This window comes from Platichthys flesus, chromosome 15 (genome assembly GCF_949316205.1).
Source record: "Platichthys flesus chromosome 15, fPlaFle2.1, whole genome shotgun sequence".
Lineage (NCBI taxonomy): Eukaryota > Metazoa > Chordata > Actinopteri > Pleuronectiformes > Pleuronectidae > Platichthys > Platichthys flesus.
In genome coordinates this window covers 2,285,638-2,302,367 of record NC_084959.1, presented here as the reverse complement: position 1 = coordinate 2,302,367, position 16,730 = coordinate 2,285,638, and positions in this window count along the sequence as shown.

The following is a 16,730-nucleotide window of genomic DNA, read 5'->3' as shown; positions in this document are numbered from 1 at the left end:
TTAATTCGTTAATAAAGACGCTGCCCTGGTCCAAATCTGGGCCTCAGTCCTAATTCAAAGTGGCTTAAACGGCCTGAATTTGGTGAGAAACAGTAAAAATTAAATCTTATTGTTATTAAATTGTTTCCTTCCTTCAGAAAACTGTCAGGGACCATGTGTGTTGTCATTTTTAAGTTTAGTATTGTAGCTTTACAGACCTATTATTTGTGATATAGGAGGAATTGTGGGGGTGAAACAGTTATTGTAGTCGACAGCTCGGCTCCATTAAGCTTGTAAGTAAACCATGTCAGAGAACCAGTGTTTCACTACAACAGGAAAACAACCATTCTTCATGTTATTGTTGCATAAACCTCTCTATCTAAAGCAAGAACTGTTTATTCTCTTGTTCCAGAAGTGAAATATAAATATAGTCCTCACCTCTGGGCATGAAACTATTACAAACTATTAACGGGAACATAATCTATATTTATATATCATTTTAAAGGCCATTGAGAGAAATGAGAGAGCAACAGAGTGACGGAGGAAGAGAGAGGTTGAGAGAGGACAAGGGTGGAGGAAGTGTAACGTGATGGAGATGAAGAGACAGGAAGGAAATTGAAAAAGAAAATAAGGAAACAACGGAGGAGAAGCGGTGAGAAAAAGAGCACAAGAAGGAAACGAAGGAGAAGAGAGGGATGAAGCGATGGTGTGCGGAGAAAGAGAGAGAGAGAGAGAGAGAGCGAGAGCGGGCAGCCAGGCGCGGGGTTAAAATTCTTTCAGATCAGGTACACATAATAGGCCTCGTTAATATTCATAGTTTCCTCAGGTACAGCGAAGGTTAAATTTTACTTACTTTTCAACTCTCATTACTAATACATGACGGCAATAAGAATATTCAAAGCGGCCGGGTGACCAAAGGTTGATGAGAACCGAACCTTCCCTCTGACATTTAAACACATTACCATTTCTGGGCCCCTTCCTCTCAATCCAGCCGCCAGAATAAATTGCCGGCTAATCACGACTCGCCCCGTGTGCGCCCGGCCTGAATGATGATATCCCCCCCCCCCCCTCCATTAGACCCTCATTATGTGGGAAATAAGAACCAGTCAGAGAGTGAGTGAGAGGACTTGATCTATCTATCTATCTCTCTATCGTTCTATCTATCTATCTATCTGTCTGTCTGTCTGTCTGTCCGTCCGTCTGTCTGTCTGTCTGCCTGTCTGTCTATCTATCTATCTATCTATTAATCTATCTATCTATCTATCTATCTATCTATCTATCTATCTATCTATCTATCTATCTATCTATCTATCTATCTATCTATCTATAGTTCTATCTATCTATCTATCTGTCTGTCTGTCCGTCTGTCTATCTATCTATCTATCTCTATCTATCTATCTATCTATCTATCTATCTATCTATCTATCTATCTATTAATCTATCTATCTATCTATCTATCTATTGTTCTGTCTATCTATCTATCTATCTATCTATCTATCTATCTATTGTTCTATCTATCTATCTATCTATCTGTCTGTCTGTCTGTCCATCTATCCATCTATCTCTCTATCTATCTATCTATCTATCTATCTATCTATCTATCTATCTATCTATCTATCTATCTATCTATCTATCTATCTATCTATCTATCTATCTATCTATCTATCTATCTGTCTGTCTGTCCGTCCGTCTATCTATCTATCTATCTCTATCTATCTATCTATCTATCTATCTATCTATCTATCTATCTATCTATCTATCTATCTATCTATTAATCTATCTATCTATCTATCTATCTATTGTTCTGTCTATCTATCTATCTATCTATCTATCTATCTATCTATCTATCTATCTATCTATCTATCTATTGTTCTATCTATCTATCTATCTGTCTGTCTGTCTGTCCATCTATCCATCTATCTCTCTATCTATCTATCTATCTATCTATCTATCTATCTATCTATCTATCTATCTATCTATCTATCTATCTATCTATCTATCTATCTATCTATCTATCTCTATCTATCTATCTATCTATCTATCTATCTATCTATCTATCTATCTATTAATCTATCTATCTATCTATCTATCTATTGTTCTATCTATCTATCTATCTATCTATCTATCTATCTATCTATCTATCTATCTATCTATCTATCTATCTATCTATCTATTGTTCTATCTATCTATCTATCTGTCTGTCTGTCTGTCCATCTATCCATCTCTCTATCTATCTATCTATCTATCTATCTATCTATCTATCTATCTATCTATCTATCTATCTCTCTCTCTCTCTCTCTCTCTCTCTCTCTCTCTATCTATCTATCTATCTATCTATCTATCTATCTATCTATCTATCTATCTATCTCTATCTATCTATCTATCTATCTATCTATCTATCTATCTATCTATCTATTAATCTATCTATCTATCTATCTATCTATTGTTCTGTCTATCTATCTATCTATCTATCTATCTATCTATCTATCTATCTCTATCTATCTATCTATCTAATTATCTATCTATCTATCTATCTATCTATCTATCTATCTATCTATCTATCTATCTATCTATCTATCGTGGGAATGTATGAATTAGTTAGATAATAAAAGTTGGATGAAACAATCTTTTTAGCTAAAGAGCTATGTCGTTAGCAAGCTAGTTGGGTACTTGGCTTTGTTAGCCTTGTTTAATGCTTTAATGCTAACCATTAATAGTTTGAATTCAATAGTTAATGCTAACGTAATAATTTTCTTATTTTTTTTCTCTTTTCTGTTCGTTTTTGTTTAAATTTTCAATCGGAATAATTTACAAAATTTGAACAAGGCAGAAAATAAGTGTATTTCCCTCCAAACCACAGCCGTGGATCTTTTGTTAATATAGATTCCCAGTAACAAAACCCAGTGGGTCATCGTGGAAACTGTCCCAGTCTCTTTGTAACATCCACACCGACACAGATATGATTTATTGATGTTTGAATACTTCACATACAGTAAAGGGTCCGTCGGTCACAACAAGAGCTGCCAAACGCCTGATGGCTGACCGAAGGTTTCCATCTGTTATTCAGTGTAACGTGTTGGGACATGTCACAGGATGTTTGCGTGGACGAGAGACGAGAGACGGTTTGTCTTCCCAGGTGGAGCGGAGACATGTCCAGGCTCCAGGTGAACAAACAGGGACAAAGCTCCGGCATCAGGACCGATCAGCATCAGAGCCGCAAGGACATGACAAGGAAGTGTCTGTCGCCCCGAGGCAGTCAGCGTGGCAACAGGAGGGATGACAGGAGAGGAGACGGGGGGGGGGGGGGGGGGTGCAGGTGACGGAAACTGAACAGCCAACCAACCACCGACCTGCAGCGACCGCAGGGAGACATGGAGACACGTCCACGCTGCTGTACTTCTGAAGCCTGAAGCTGTCAGTGACCGTACAATTATCAATTTAACTTACGAAGATTTTCAAGTACCTGCGAGTATTTGGTCTTTGAGTAGAAGTAGAAATACAAGACATTCATTCATGTATATACACAAAGAGACTATTTTAGGATATAGGACAAAGTGGTGAATATCCCTTGTACGTTTCAAGGCACAATCTGAGTTACCAGGTGATGCTAGCAGGTTTTAGCAGGTGTTAGCAGGTGTTAGCAGGTGTTAGCAAGTGTTAGCGGCCTCTAGTGGATGATAGGGACATAACTTCAGTTGTGCACGTTAGCGTCATCAAGTGTTTTGGCCGAACTTGAGGGGCTACTGAGGCTAAAGGTGAATCTGACCGGCTATGGGCTTGTATGGCAACACTATGAAAACCATGTGGTCCACTCAGTAGATCAGACATAACCTCTTCGTCTTTTCAAACTTAACGCTGAATATCCCTTGTAAGTTCGGATGTTAGGGACATGTCTTCAGTTGTGAACGACCTTTTAACAATACTTGGTTATAAGAAGGAGGGAGAACACAGAGCTCTGTCCAGGTTTCTGCAATGAGCCGAGCTACACAACGGTTGAGAATGAACACAGCTTGTTCTAGTTCTTTCTGCCTTGACTCTGTTGGATTTACTCTGTTATATAATTACTGATTAATTACAATATTAAGTGAGTTGTGTAGTCGGAGCCGGGGAAAGTTTCTGAATGTTGCAGGATTGTGTAAACCTCTGATCTAAATAGTGTTCTTGTGCTATTTCAGAGAAGTTGATGTAACCTGACAGCTCAATGGGGTTTCTGCGCTCGTGACATCGTTGAGTCCTGCCTCCACTTACTGTCACATGTCACCTGGTCACATGTCACCTGGTCACATGTCACCTGGTCATTTAAAAAATAACACGATGCAACACTTTTGTTTCAGCAAAGAAAACCTGAGTTCAGGAAGTGAATAACCAGAACTGCCAAAGTAGAAAATGAAAAGTCTGTTTGATTCCCACTTAATGAGGGAACAGCCTCTCTTGTCCAAACTTTCCATCCCTCCATCCTGCTCCTCCTAACCCCCCCCCCTCCCCCACCTCCCTGCTCGCCTGTTTGTCACTTAAACCAAAGCTCACAGACTGACAGGCCGATATCTGAGTCTCCAAAACGAAACTACCAGCAAATTAATTTTTCATCCTTTCTTATCAGTGAGTGATGGTCCCTCCCAGAACCCTGCGCTGTCCCCGCGGGCGACTCCTGCAGCCGGGGAACCGAGGTTCTCATCCTAAACGCTGGTAAACGGCTCGCCGCACAAATAATGCATAAACAGCTGTTTTGCCCAAGTAAGTTATCCTCTTAAAAGATTCAGAACCCCCCCCCCCCTCTCTCTCTCTCTCTCTCTCTCTCTCTCTCTCTTTCAGCCGTCCCACAGTCTCCTGCTCTCTCTCTCTCTCTCTCTCTCTCTCTCTCTCTCTCTCTCTCTATTCATCAATTTCTTATGATAGCAACAGTTCTGCTTGGCGCGGGTGTTTAAGTACCAATTAGGGGGGCGGGTTCCCCTCGGCCCGTTCTGCCACACCTCTCCTCCTCCTCCTACAGCGCTTCCCCTTCCTCTCTTGTCTCTCTTCTCCTCCTCCTCTGGACTTTTTCTCTTTGTTGATTCCCCAGTTCCGGCCCGTCCCCCTCTCCGTCCCGCACCACGAGTTCGTCCTTCACGTCCATCAATCCTCCTCCCTCGTCTCAGACGTCCAAATTGAAAATGAGTCTTATATTAACTTTTTAGTTCTTTGAATAATTCATCCCAGATAATCACAGATCAAAAGGCAGAAGACACATCAGTCAGGAGAAACTTCTGCTGAGCCGCCGTCAAACTCGCTGGTTTGGAAGTTTTCAACGCTGTTAGTTTTAAGTGTGACGCCCCCCCCACCCCTGCTGGGGTTCAGGTGGTTCTGGAAGTGAAACCAGACTGGAACCAGTTGTTGGGTTTGCACGGAGGAAAGTGGAAAACGCTGGTGGAAAGCAGATGGTGGCCTTCGTCTTCATGTCAGAGGATCTGAGCTCCTCTCATCAAAAAAGAGTGTGTCTGTGTTTGTGTGTCTTGATTATGGGGGAGGATGAAGATGATCCCCCCCCCCCCCCACACTCTTGACAGTTGTTCTGGCATTCTAATTAGGTAGGATGGGGGGGGGGGGGGGGGGCTGCCACCATCTTGATTTCTGAAGTCGAGCCACTTGGCCTCAGAGTCGTCTTCAGGCTTCAAATCGTCCAGAGAAAACTGAGGCTGTTGTGTCTGCGTCTCTCGGGCCTCTTAGATGTGACGGCCAAGCGACACACACACACACACTCACACACACACACACACACACACACACACACACACACACAAAGACTGTACAGCCAACCAGCACCCACAAATATACCAAGAAGTGTGTGGATGTGTGTGTCAAACAAACTTCTTTATGAAAAACTGGAGAAAAGCAGAACAATAACACAAATTATTTTCTATTTTTCCTAATATTAAATTTATCATGATTCAGTCCATTTCCCACACAATGAGCAGAGGTTGTATTCCACGAGACGTCCTGTGTTTAAAATCTAAATCCTGACTAACTGAGTGTGTGAAGCTGAAATCGAATATTAGAGCCGCAATTTCAATTAATGATATATATTCAATTCAGAAAACCCGGATTGATAAATACTTTATTACACAGAGTGATGTAGATTCAGGAACATATATGATCATTTTCAGTGTTGAATAATGAACAGAATCTGTCAGTTATTATTACCTATGACTATAACACTATTATAGCTGTGTTTTACACACACTCTCAGTGTTTTCATTCTTACTAACTTCAATTGCCTGGTGTTATTTCTTCCTTGCAGAGCACCAGGAAAATACTATGTAAATAAAGTTACAATTATTATTATTATTATTATTATTATTATTATTATTATTATTATTATTATTATTATTATCATCGAGGTGAAAATTGCACCAGAATCCTTTAAAACAAACGTGAGAAACATTGTCGGCCCTTCAGCTAGTGTCGTTAATTTATGCTGGAAATTAAGAACATACTGTAAAATATTGATTTTCTTTGGTTATGTATTTTCACCTATAGAAGTGGAAAGTTTACACTCATTGTTCAGGAGGCTTGAGTTATGAGAACGAAGTTTCCAGGTAATTCCAGTTTAATTAATAAAAGGTTTAAACTCTTGTGCCCTCCAAATCTCTAATTGGGTTAATTTTCAATATTTCATGACAACAATGGGAAACTTTATATTAAAAAAACAACTCCTCCAATACTTTTCTATTCTGCCCTTAACCCTCTCATCCTCTTCCTCAGTCTGACAATCTGACCTTCAGTTTCCTCCTCTTCCTCCTAATTATGTCAAATATTTACAAACGCTAACCCCGCCGAGCGCTTGCTTGTGTTTGTTTTTTTCTTCCTGTCCTCGTCTTGTAGGAGTCGTTCTATTTTCTCCGGCTGACACGGACTTGAGAGGAATCTCTTCTCCAATTGAGTCACGCCTGTTTTCTTCTCATGGCGCCCGCACGTCAGAGCCCAGGGACGAACCAATCCAAGAATATAAAACCCATCTTTGAAACTGTCCCCAGATTCTGGGATGCTTTCAAGTGCGCCATTCCAGATTCACTTACTCCCCGTTTCATGTCTGAAATTTGGTTTCATCGTGGCAATTAGCGGCTCCGTGTCCCGGCCAATTATTCCATTAAATTAACGACTCTTCCAAGATAATAAGGGCTGTAATTGATTCTATCTGGGTAGCCAGGCTTCCTTTCTCTGCAGCTCCAGTGTGTCGTTACACCTCATTTAAAGGGCTTTCCTACCATCTTGCCCTCATTAGCAGTTGAGTGGAGAGTGTGTGTATCTGAAAAGTGCTTCATCTCATTACCCCCCCCCCCCCCCCCCCAGACACGCACACACACACACAGACACACACACGGCAAATCAACATCCAAGCTGTGTAAAGTAATTTGTCAAACATTGCTTTTAATGGGAGACACGGAGGGATCTGTGTCACAAATGGGCGTTTGTTCCTTCCTTTGTTGTTTCCTCTTTTCATGCCTGTGCTCCACCACCAACACCGCTGTGCCGCCGCCGCCCCCGCCCCTTCACTCCTTTTCTCTTTATTTAAATAAGGTCCTACTTGCACAGAAATGGGAGAACAGAAAGAAAATAAAGTGTCGAGGAGGGGAAGACGGGCGGTCGGGCGGCTGGGTGAAAAGGCGAGGAGTTGGGTGGTGTTGGAGGTGGTGGAGGGGTTAAATGAATCATTCATTAGGTCCACAGAGAAAGGGAGCGGAGGGAGAAAGAGAGAGAGCGTGAACGAGAGACAGAGCAGCAGGATGAAGAGGAGGAGGAGGAGGAGGAGGAGGTTGTTCAAAGGGGAACGCAGTTGATTTTCTGGCCCATCCACAGAAGCAGGAGGTCGGTCGCGAGGAGCCCAGGGGAACCTGCCTGTCTCCAGCGGAGAGACGGGAGCCGGCTTCGGTATAGACCCCCAGGCCCCCCCGCGTGCCCCCAGGCTGATAGGGTCGGCCTCCAGATCTCTCTAATGAAGCCCCTGGCCTCTTCACCGCAGGCTGGGCTGGAAGTGCTGCAAAAAATGTCAAGCAAGGACTTTTTTTTTATCGCAGAATCCACCAGCTGCAAGTGATTCTTCTCTCCCAGCGTCCGGTGTTTGGTTTAAAGTCTCAATGGACTGGTGAAGTGAAGTGGGTCCAGAACGTTTTGGTTTACGACCCATTCATGCAAAGTGTCTCCCTCATCTCAGGGTGTAAGTGTCAAGCTGCTTTCAGATAAGCACTGGACTCCAGAGATCCTCCACAGTTTCTCCTGAAGAGTATGTGAGAACACAAATGTCCAGTTCCTTACGACCTTCTCCTCTTGGACGTCTGCAGAATCTGATGTGAGGGATCCCCTGCTGAGTTCACCGTTAGCAAGGTTGTGGGGTGTTGATGTGACACCAACAGGAACAACCAGAATCCATAGCTTCTGAACCCTGCTCAGGATTTGTTGCTGTGCACACGTCTGAGCAGAGAAGCTCCTGCGTTGTGCTTGTGTGAAACTGTGGAGAAAGTCCGGACCCGGTTCTCTGGAGATCCTTAGCAGCACACGTCTGAAAACTATGATCTATTGAAAGTTTAATGATCTCATCAACCTCGTCTCCCAGAGATTACGTTAGTCACTAAATGTATTTCCTGCTTTGAACGTGTCCCTAAGTGTCTTATCGTCTCTTGACTGTTTTTGCTTCTGCCGGGTCTTTGTTTCAAGTTCGGTAACACTTTCACTTTGCGTAGGGTTCATAGGGAAACATGGTGGTTTTGGTTAAATGATAATAAACACTTATTGCTCAAGTCGGTGCAGAAGTGCTGCAAGTAAACACAATGAAGTAAAAATGAGAATTTGACAGAACCTGATATTCTAATGATGCATTCATTAATAACAACCTTCTCATTATTAAAGTAACAGCATTCGGTTCATTCAAAAACATATATACTGATTAAGGTTAGTTTAATTTAAATAAACAGGATGATTCTCAAGATTAAAAGTGATGATTTTAATTCATCTCTTTTTCAGGCTTGAACAGATGTTTTCTAGAAAGTGTGAAATAAGAATAATTCAAACTCTTTTCTTTCTCTGTCATGTCGGTCAGGAATCATTAAAAAAGTTTAACACAGCCTCATTTCATCCACGGCTGCCGCTGCTGCTGGATTCTGGGTAAATGCTGACAAACGACTTGATGATGAAATCACTCGTCCATCTTTATCTGAACTTCTTGCAGCGTTGGGAGCTTCGCCCTCACCTTCATCTCTTCATCTCTCGCTCCATCGTCTCTCCAGCGAAGCTTCTCCCCACCGAGTCCCTGAGAGGAGCTGAACGCACGCTGGGAGGCCTCACAAAAACACACACACACACACACACACACACACACACACACACACACACACACACACACACACACACACACACACACACACACACACACACACACAAACACAGTCTTTGATTTCTGCATTCCTAAGCAAGCAGTCACCGTCCAGGAGCGTCGGATCACCTCCCGCTTTACGCTAATTGAATTTCGTCATTATCATCAGCTCTGTTGTTATTAATCTCCTGAAGACACCGAATTAACCGGAGCAGCGTGACATCACAGGTCAGTATCAACCTGTCCGTCATTAATTCAACTTAAAAACAAATAATTCAAGAGGTAAACAAACACTTCTTTACAGGTTCGTGTCCCTGAGGCTTAAATCCTCAGTTTACATGAAGTGAAGGATTTCTGAGCTGAATTCAATTCTGATTTATAACTGATCAACTCTTTGGCTTCTACTCTTCAACCTGCTGAAGTTACTCAGAGCAAGAACAGACGAGTGAGAATGATGAGGAAACATTCTCCATGTTCACTGTCACTGACCCGTCAAACTCATTCTGATCAAGCTGCTGGTTTAAAGGTGAAGATTCTGCTTCACATCCCCTGAGATTTAGTTTTACAGTTATTTTACAGTGTGCACTGGAATATATGGATGTAAAATCAGCATCAATGTGTTTTAAATAGTGACGACTTTCCTCTAACATGCTATATTCATCAGATAAAGTAAATCCTCCGTATTTTAAAGTTATTTCACTTTAGGTTTTTATGGCCCTATACCTAAATTGCCATAATTAAAAAGTAGCCACGTTATAGACACACCGGTCAGGAGCATATTTAGTTTAGTTCAGATTAAAAGCAGAATTCTCTTCCTCTTGTTTCTCTTCCTAGAAATGATAAAATGATAAGCACGTCAGCTCGTGCTGAACCTACGTGTGGAGCCTTCTCTGCACTGCAGCTTTGTGCTGCAGGCTGTTGTCTATTAATGGATCCTGGCATTGATAAATTCCACCGACTTAATGTGCGATTGCATCAACTTTGCTGGAGTTAACAAGGGAGGGAGGCTCTCTGCAGGCAGAAGTCTTCAAAACCCTTCCGTCTCTCATCGCTTCTCTAATTTCTCTCCTTATTGTGATTCCACACATGTGCAGAATATCCCCGGGACTGAAAATCTAAGAAATCTCTGACAGTGATTCTGTTCGCGGGGTTTTCAGCTGCTTCCTTGTTTCTTTGCTCCAAATCACTTCAGGGACGCAGTCGAGCGCCGCGGCCACTAATTAGATTAGCAGCTAAATTAAAAGTTGATTATTCCCTGGATGTTCCCTGGAAATATATTTACACTGTGGCATTTAACTTTTAAAACCAGCAGCTTTCCATGAACTCTCATCCGTGTTCGCACAAGAGCTCGACGCCGGGTCTGCAGGGACCGAGTGAGCACGTGCACCGCTGTGTGTGTGTGTGTGTGTGTGCACGCTCGGGCTCGCACACACAGGCGGTACGTACAGAAGCTAATTAAGCTAATGTAAACACTTGGAAAGTCCTTCTGATGAGGCTAATTAGGACCGCGGCTCATCGTTAGCGCTGCGGGTAACGACAGTTTGAGACGGAGGAAACAACTGAATCGCGGCCAAGCGGGCGCCATATTGTCGAGTTGTCTTTTTGTTTACCTGTTTGCCTGTTGTGTGTTTATTTATTTGTTGTAGCATTATCCCCCTGTAATCGCCACACTGATGTTGTTACTGGGCTCAATTGGTCTTTGTATAGATTTAATCGACTTTAATATAGAAGTAAGAACCTTTTTGCGATAAATTGAAATTATACTTCAAGCCTTTGTGGTATTGGAATTTGTTGTTGTTGTGTAGTTGTGTTTTAGTAACTGCTGAATCTAACAGGGCAGCATCAAACGCTGAACGCCATGAACATGAAAGGATCCTGTTCTTACCTGAACCCTAAAGAGTATAGCTCCGCTGCCATGTTAGCTTCACTCTGGATTACTGGGTTCACTGGGAAGAAGCTCAGGGACCCAATGGGTTCTGTGCACAGAAATCCAGTATCTCTCAACATCTGACCACGCCTCTGCTGTGTCGTTCATTGTCCACGATGACGTTGCATCCATTTATTTACTCTTCTCTTCTGTCGTGAGCTCTACAGCTGCACGTTTGAGTTACAGGTTCATTTTATGCTCTTTTTAAAATTCCACTCGTCTACTTTGAGTTTGGGTTCTGGCTAAAAGTCCTGGAGGCGTTCTGTTCACCAGGCTTTACCACGAAACAAACCTGTGATCAAACCCAACTGGAGTACATGGAGTTTCCCTCGCAGACGACTCAAGTTTTCATGGTTTGGGCCAGTTTTTTCGGGGGGGGGGCTCGGTGCGTCTCATCGATCTGATCCGATACCACCTCACTCCATCCCATTTTGCTGTGTGTTTAAATGTGATGTGTGCATGTACAGTAGAGTGCACTGAGTGGACAGCGGGCCGGCCAGAGGCAGAAAAACAAGGGGGCCCTCCATTCATAATTCACTAGGTGGAAGAGCACTGTGAGAGTGTTGGTGGGGAGGGGGGAGGAGAGAGAGAGAGAACGGGGCGGGCAGGTCCATTAATGGAGTAATCTCGTCCTGAGAGGTGGGGGAGTAAAAACATCTTGCCTCCAGTTCTGATGGGGTTTTTGTTCGTGTTTTCACCGTGGTGGAAAGTTCAGGGGTTGGGGGGGGGGGGGGGGGGGGGGGGGGGGGGTAGCGTACGACCCCTCAGACCCCGAAAACCTGTCAAAAAGCACCGTGCAACTTCCAAAACACCAGATAAGAAGAGAAGAGAATTACCTGTCTCACAGTAGCAATCACCCTCCTACCACATTTTGACTTTTTAATTGGACAGACGAGGGGACAAGAGAGTGGGACACTGTAGGTCGGTATCGAACCTGTGACCTCAGCAGAAGACTCAAGCTTCAGGACAGATGAGCTGCCGTGCGTCCAACGGTCACATTTTAAAGCTCAGTTCATACAAACCACTAAAAACATGTTCCTCTTTCTTCTTTAGATTATGAACATTGTGGATTATTCTAAAACCTCATTAGAAGTTTCCTGCATGAAAAGGTCTTTGTCTGAAGTAACCGCACATTTAGAAAGAAATACGACCTCATGTTGTGTCGTACCTGTTTACACACAAACTCACAATGACTTATAATATCATGAAAGTTTTCAGAACAGGTTAGAGATAGAGACTTCGAGAGTAAAGACCTCAACTCAGTAAAACTGTAGCTGGGCTTTGACCCATTCATAACACTAATGTTCGTGAGCATCCCATAAGAAGCCTTCTCGGACGCTACGATCCGTTCATGTCCTGTAAATAAGGAACAAGAGAAATTGAACACTTGGATGTTTTTTGAAAATGTTCCTAAATAGATGTCAGGTCCGAGCAGCGAGTCCAGTGGGACAGACAGACAGAGATCTGTCATTATCTGCACTGCCCAGTCGAGTGTGTCACTGAGTGTTTTGTTGCTTTCTCACTACACATGTGGTTGTTCTGAGCACTCATACAACACGTCTGTGGGGACAGGGTACAGGCCACTTCAACATGCATGTGTGTGTGTGTGTGTGTGTGTGGTTGTGTGTTGCAGCTTAGAGAACCTGAATCAGCAACATGGAGCATCTTCTTCTCTCCCTCAACATCTAATCCACACGTAACCTCGTTGGATCGGAGGTTAAAACAGGAAGTTGACTGACATGGGTTGAAGTGAAGAACTGGACAAACACCTGAACACACTGACGCGATGATGGGTGCATCCATATTTTATATTTACACAAAACACAGACTCACCCAGACAGCAGTGAGACGCCGGGTCCCAGCCAAGGTTAAACTGTCCACGTTTATTATTCTAATAAGAGAGAAATGATTCAGACGTTTTGAATCTGCACCAGGATCCAGATCAACGTATGGTGAAGTTGTGTTATATCAGTATTTAATGAGAACATTGTGCAATTGTGCTCTATCGTAATGTTAAATAATTTAAAGCTGCACTATTCAACATGACTCGGTAAATATTTGTGATTAAATTGCTTTAAATCAAATTTCTTTAGCTCCCATCTCGTTCCCTGGATGAAGCAATAAACTATTTTCAACACATAAATCTCTGAAAAGCTGAATGTGAACTTGACAAGTGGAAGTGAACAAGTAGCAGGTCAAGTGAATTTAGTGGTTTAGACAAAAACTGATTATCGGATTGAAATGTGCAAAAAAAGAAAATGGACAAATCCTTATACAATCCTTTTTACACGCAGGTTCAAAAAGAAAAGGACAAACACACACACACACACACACACACACACACACACATTGTGCATGTAGCTCTCAGTCTCACGGACACACAGGGAGTTCCAACCTCCTCATTGATTCTTGCTCACTGACTGTCCCACCGGCCTTGTCCTTTAAAACACGGCCGTTAGGATATTCACTGCTGTGTGTGTCTGTGTGTGTGTGTGTGTGAGACTCTGTGTGTGTTATTTCCTCACATTACCTGCATGGCTGAACTCGGAGCACTAACGGAGAGCCATGATTTCTGGTACCCGGGCTGCTCTGCAGGGGGAGAGAGTGTTTGTGTGGACTCTGCTTTGCTCAGGGGTCAAAGTCAGGAGTTTTTCATGTAGTTACCACATATGCACAGTGAAGCTGGTGGTTTGAAATAGTGTTAAAAACCACAAATTATGTAAATCAGGACTGTTAATTCTACCTACCTCTGAAATATGACATTATTATAATCTTGATATTAATATTTTATGGATAGTTGTACTTTCACTTCATGAGTTAAGATCACAATTTGTCAGTTATCCTCCTCGTAATGTGATAAATAAACTAAAAACGACTTTATCTGTGTTTTCTCGTTTCATTATTAAAGCAGAAAGCTGGTGCAGCTACAGTCGACGTCCATGTGACCTTTACCTTGAGCGTTGTGAAGAGCCTCCTCCATCCCTCTCCCTCTTTCCTTCTCGCTCTCATCTCTCCCAGTTACGTCTCCTCCTCCTCTTCCTCCTCCTCTTCCTCTCGGCTTTCACCTGCCCCGGCTCCCTGCTCTTCTCCTTCACCTGTAACCCCGGGAGGATGTTTCATGCTGGCCATGCTGGTTTTTACGTGCCATTGGCTTTGCCATGTTACAGTTCTGTCTGCCGCCTCCTGCATCATTTAACAGAAACCTCCCTCAGCGGTGCGGCAGACAGGTAGAAGAAGAGGAGGAAGAGGAGGAGGAGGAGATGGGTGGGGGGAAGTGGGGCTGGGGGAATGAAGACGAGATGAAGAAAATAACAGAAGTAGAAAAAAGCGAAAGAAATGAGAAGTTTTAGAGATGAGGGAAGAGTTGAGGATGGAGTAAAAATCTATTCTTCTTTCTAAACACACTCATAAGAGAATAATATGATCTTCACCATGTCTCCTCCAAAATAAAACGTCTCTGATTGTCCATTTGAATGTGTCATCTATATTTAAATGTGGGATCTGCTTCGCTGATGTTAGCTGACATCATGTGGTAAATATTCTAAGGTTGGAATGTGTTATTTGATGTTGTCTTCAATCTGAGGGAGGAAGTAGAAACTGTTTTATTTGCTTTTAGAGCATTGTCTTAATATTCACGTGGACTCGATCGATTTGTTTTGTTGCTTCTTCTTGTGTTGATTTCATCAGAGATTCCATGAGTCACATTTCAGTTTCCCTGCCGCCTCACGCTCTCTGCTGCTCATCATCTAAATGTTTCAGGGAACGACGGGGCGCTTTATTAATTCATCCCGCTGTTAAGCTTTTGGGTTGGTTTCCTCTCTCCCCAACTGGCCACCAGGGGCTCGGTGTGGGTGTTTCCTGGTCGCGATGGAGTCGTATATCTTTATTCTTATATTATGTATCTCGCTCACACCTCCACCGCCCAGAGGAGGGTAAGTTATCCAGGCAGCCGGCCTTTAAGTATTTATCCAGCCTCGCTCAACATCACTCGTTCTGCAGGATGAACATAATTTCATAAGAGAAGCTGGCGGATTAGCGGACGGATGAAGTCAGAGGGAGGGAAAGAGAAGCGGGAGGTTCATATATGTGTAAGTATTAAATTTGCATGCTGTGTATGCTTTTATGAATGTTAAATCCCCGTCCCACCACCCGGCTCTTATCAGGAAGGATAATGCCGCTGATACCGAGCAAACACACTGAATTAAATCAAATAATTAGAGATGATAGCAGGGGAAGACTGGAAATATCACACCTCAGTTATAAAAGCACATAAGAGCCATCCAGTGTGGAAGTGGCGGCAGCGTCGGTTCCTGTCAATAAATTATTTACAGCAGAATTTAATTTTCTCAGCTGCCAAATTTCACTCACATCACAATTTCCCCTCGTTGAGATTTGTGTAGAAATGTGTAACAGTGCCTGGTTGTGTATTTTTCTTTCAGGTTTTACTCAAACACGTGAGAGTGGCGTCCAAAACAATCTCCTGCCTTCAACACAGATAAGGCGTCAATCAGAAAACTCCACGTCGGCGAAGTTCAAGACAAAATAAGCAGAGAAGAAACGGACAGAAATAACAGAGGGAGTTAAAAAGGGACGATAGAAAAACAGGAATAGAGGAGAAGGAGACGGCGGTGGCGATGGCGGAAAGCGATAAAAGTGAAGAGACGGAGAAAGGACAGACTGAGGGTTGTGCCACACCTGGTCAGCAAAGCACTCTGCACCCATAACCAGGTTAATGGGTAGGTGGATGGGTGGGAGGGGGGGTGAGATGGAGTTGATGGGAGTGGCGGTGGAGCTGGAGGAGAGAGAGTGGGGAAGGTTGTTTTTGAGCGACGCTTAAGAGTAAAGTAAAGCGAAGGAGGAGGAGGAGGAGGAGGAGGAGGAGGAGGAGGAGGAGGGGTAAATGGAAGGGAAGGGGGGAGGTCTATGTTTTTCTGGATCTCCCTCGATCTGGCCCCTCTCCTCCTCCTCCTCCTCCACCTCTTCCTCCTCCACCTCGCCTGTTTTAATCTGACTAAATAGGATAACCTGCTCTTCATAAAAAATGGATGCCACTTCATTTGGCGGGACCCACCGGCAGGACCCCTGGAGGCCTCGACCAGCCGAGAGCGGGGGCCCACGACTACAGCGGCTGGCCAAAATCACTGGCCGTAATTAATTACCCCCCTCCACCACCACCACTCCTGGTCGCCCTCACCCCACCGCCACCACCGCCGCACCGTCCCTCGGCATCTGCACACCACAACCAAACACCAATCACCCAGACTCTGGAACCAAATTTGGTTTTAAAAAAAAAAAAGGAGAGAGAGGAGGGGGAGACAGCAAACACAGAGAAAGAAGGAAAGAAACATAGAGAGAGAGAGAGAGAGAGAGAGAGAGAGAGAGAGAGAGAGAGAGGGGAAAGGGGGAGAAAGAAATGATGATGGTGGGGGGGGGAGCAGGGCTGATGCTTGCTAGGCAAAGCAAGCAGTTTTTTTACCCAAT